Below are 4,503 nucleotides of genomic sequence, written 5' to 3' on the forward strand. Positions count from 1 at the left end.
ATAGTGATTAGGGAAGCCACAAACATCTAAAACAGGCCATAATAGAATTTAATAACACTTCACAAAGAATAAAGGAATAAAAAGCAAGATTGACTCAGTTGTTTTTATAAAAAAATAAAGTTTGTAATTTTTCCTCTTTAGACTTAAAAATAAACAAAAAAACTGTAGCTATGATATGTCAATGTTGTTATATTGAAATAGTAGGTTTAGATAAGTAAAACTAATATCCATAACAGGAGTACTAGTCACATAGCAGGAAGGCTGTGGTAAGGAGTTGTGCAGCCAACCCAAAGGCAAGCTGTTTGAATTAGCCTGCTGTTCCATAGGAGAAAAAGGGGAAATCTTGTCCAGTGCAATTTCCTGCTTCTGAAGACCCACTGGAAGGTTGTCTATGAGTCGGTTCCAACACTGTACATAACATTTGCGCAGTGGTTAAATGCCCAGCTGGTAGAAAGATAAAACTATCTGCTTCCATAAAGACTTTCAGCTTTGGAAACTTATGTGGGACCCTTATGCCCTGTATCCTGTGGGATCAGTAGTAGTCAGAATTGACTCCATAGCAATAGGTTTGGTTAATATCCATAAACAAATACTAAATACTAAATCCAAAAGAATAATGAAAATTCCTCTTTATAATACATCAATAGAAGATTATTACTAAAATTTCCCAGAAAACAATTTCACCCGCAGTGTCCTTAAAGAACATACTTGCTTGGTGCATTTTAAAATATTTGTTTTTTGCTGAAATCTGATTAATGCTTACTGCATTAAGTGAGAGTTCCTATGTGTTTCTCATTCTCATTAGAATTTCAAGTTGGTTCAGGAAATCCTTTTTAACTGATGCGTGTGTGCGTGCTAAAGGACCGTGGATAGGAAACATGGTGAGTCTGGTTGCGTTCTTCAGGTATTTCATATACTATTGTAATTCCGTCTGTTGACAATTTTTTACTAGCTTTGGGGCTCTAGTCCTTCAAAAGATTAGTGTTAAGGATAAGGTGGCTAATGTAGTAAGTAATGGCTAAGTGAGGTGAGGCTAAGAATCAGAGCATTTTGGTCACAAGGTTTTCTAAATCATTAATCTCCAGGTTTAGTAAGTCATTCAGTAGCTATTTTAACTTTCTGAGGGCTTAGTTTGCATGAAATTAATTACTTAGATGACTTCAAACTGAGCCTTATTATTACAATAGTCTGCATAAAGCAATCATGTTGAGTACCATGCGGGTAAGGCTAGACTGTTGTTGGATACCATCAGCTCTCCTGATTCATAGTGACCCTGTCATACAGACAAATGAGAACTGCTCCATAGGACTTTCTAGGCTGTAACTTTTGTTGGTTAGAACTGGTGATGCAGGGGCTAAGCACTTGACTGCTAACCAAAAGGGCTGCTCTTTGAACCCAGTCATGGAATAAAGATGTGCCTGCCTGTTTCCATAAAAGCTCACAGCTTTGGAAATGCTGTCAGGTAGTTCTACTCTGTCCTATAGGGTCAAGAGTTTTATTTGTTTTCATTTAATTCTTTTTCTTTTCAGAAGTAGACAGCCAGCTCTTTCTCCTACAAAGCCACTGCTGGGTTCTGATACTGGTTGAGTGCTTAACTGTTGTGCCCCTAGGGCTCCACAGGATAGACTCAGTATTTAACCAACACAATTGGAGACCTACTTTTCAGGCTTTCTAACTTCCTATGTCCGTATCTCTTTGTCAGAGAACTTGCTTCAGCTGGTAGAGTTGTCCATAACAGAGGCACTCCTGGAATCGTCAGCCTTCCCTAAATCCTGAAATAATATGTGTCCTGTATTCCAGTGCTTAACACCAAATTCATCACAAAACCAATTTCAGGAGCAAATGCCCTGCCATTTAGTCAATTCTGATTCATGGAGACCCTCCATAGGGTTTCTGACGCTGTAACTCTTTATGGAAAGAGATTGCCCATCTTTTTCCTTTGGAGCAGTTGTTGGATTCAAACCACTGAACTCCCAGTTAGCAGCCTTGTATGTTAGGCACTATACCACCAGACCACCTTATATTTTGTACAAAGGAAATTTTAATACATGACCTCTCAGACTACAAAGCCCTTTTCCTTCCCCCGTTCTTACAAGTGAGTCCCTATGCTGTGCTTTGAGACTAATTCCACTGCCTTGTTGATGAAATCTTCCCTTCTTCCACAAATGCCTCACAGTGAAGGACACATTCTCTGTCCTATCACCCAGCGAAGACATCCAGAATACCACTCAAAAGACATTAAGCTGTTGTCTGCTGTATTTTCTGTAAGTTCCATGAAGAGGAGGGATTTTGTAGTACACTGTCATGTTTGTCCCAGTCCTGAACACGAGGCCTTATGTGTGTGAGACAGTGTTGAGAGAATCAAGAGCAGAAGGACGTTATTGGTGTCAGTGGGAGTTCACGCCAGTGTTTGCCACATTAAATAACTTTGTGCAACCTCCATTTGAGACAGAAGAGAAATAGCAGCCACAAAACAAAATACATGTAGTGCCTGAAATCTGTATGTTTAGAACAGAAAACCCTTCACTTTGTTCTGACCTTTAAAAGAAGCTGCAGATCAACAGCTTTCTGCAGTTTGCCTGCTAAATTGGTGTCGAGCTGTGAGGTGACATGATTATTATAAACACATATATGTTTGTTTCAAAAAATATTTAGAGAGCTATGTAGAATGAAAAAAAGTTGTGACCACAGTTTAGGTAAAATCCACTGGTGTATCATAAAGTCCCCCCCAGACACTTTTGCCTTTCATACACGGAATTTTTAGTACTGTCTCAATAAAATCTTCCTAAATAATATGAAGCAAGTTAGAAATTTCTCTCGAAATAACTGACGAGTCATCTCATCAAGTTTTGCAAGGACATATTTATACTTGGAACATACTATAAATAACAGCTGGTAATTTTGCCACCACCGTTTTTCACTCCCTTCTACTTCTCCCCAGATTTATTCTTCTTCCCATGTTCCATTTCATTTAAACTGAAGCCCCGTTTTAGAATTGGTACCGGGTTGTGCCTTTTGACTTGGTCTGGGTTCAGAATCTTCTTTCCAACATATGATAAAAGAACTTGTGTGTGGCTACTTACAAAAAAATGACATTTTCACCGGACTGTACATAATCTCAGCCAAAAATAGGAAGCCTAGGGAGCCCTGAAGGTACAATGATTAAGCACTTTAGTGGAACTAAAAAGGCTGGCAGTTCAAATCTACTGGTGGCTTCGTGGAGGAAAGACTTGATGATCTGCCTCTATGGGGGAGTGATACGCGACAAACTCAGAGAACCTAGGAATTGACTTAAGAGTACACAACAGCAAGGTGAAAGTGCAGATAGTTTAAAGTCATTGAAGACATGCAACTGAATCTTGTAGATAGTAAAAAACAGTGGAAATTTTATTTAGTTAGTTTTAGCAAAAGAACTTCTGAAAGAACCCATGGAGTCTATAGAGATGGACAAAAAGTATTCTCCCTACTTTGGAAACTCAAACTTGCAGTACAGGCAGAAAAATGTAAAATAAATATGAGAGCTTGAAGTCTAGGAGCACTGCATCAAAGATGCATGAGCTAAGGAGCAGAGGAATAAAGGAAACTCTGCTAGGGAGATTGTAGGAAATCCCGTCTAGGAAGTATATTTTTAAGTAGGATGAAAAGTGATTCCAGAGGACAAGAGAAGTCCAAGTTATTGGATAGGTTCAAGAAAGTTGTAGTCATAATGCACAAGCTAAGACTTATTCATTTTGTTTCTTCTGCTTTTCCAACTCTCTGCCCATCCATTCCTAGCCAAGCAACCTAGGGTACTCTTTAATGTATGCATTATATTCTCTGTACTGTCACATTGGCATTCTTTTTTTATTTTTCATTTCAAAACCTACTCTTAAAGCTTCATTTTTTAAAATTGTATTTTATTAATTTTCTTTGTAATTTTTCTTTTATTATTTTTGTGTGAGTGTACTGTCAAATCAGATCTGACTGGTACAGGAGGAGATTATCCCTCCTTCCCCGGCAGAGCATCTGGTGGATTTGAACTGTGCGCCTCTGGGATTGTAGTTGCAGCTCCTTGCCACTAGGCCACCAGAGCTTCCCTTGTATTTTATTAATTTTAATGAACATTTACAGAGACATTGGCATTCTTATCACATGATATATCCACCACCCCCCAAAGTCACTGCTATGACCTTCCATTGAGTTTCTGAGCTGTAAATCTTTACTGTAGGAGACTTCTCATCTTTCTTCTGAGGAACAACTAGTAGATTCAAACCACCATTTATTTTTATTTTTATTGTTGTTGTTGTTAACAGCTCAATATATTATGTAATATGCCACCAGGGCTTCCTTTCTTGAGAGAAAGAATGTGTGTGAGAGAGTGCGTGTAAGTGCACACAAGCACACCTGTGCACACTGGTGGCATAGTGTATTAAGTGTGGACTGCTAACTGAAAGGTTAGCAGTTGAAAATCACCGGTCTTTCTAGTAGAGAAATATGAGGTATTTCCTATCATAAAAATTCATA

Source organism: Elephantulus edwardii, unplaced genomic scaffold (genome assembly GCF_000299155.1).
Source record: "Elephantulus edwardii isolate Elephantulus edwardi_28Jun2011 unplaced genomic scaffold, EleEdw1.0 scaffold00040, whole genome shotgun sequence".
In the NCBI taxonomy this organism is placed as follows: Eukaryota; Metazoa; Chordata; class Mammalia; order Macroscelidea; family Macroscelididae; genus Elephantulus; species Elephantulus edwardii.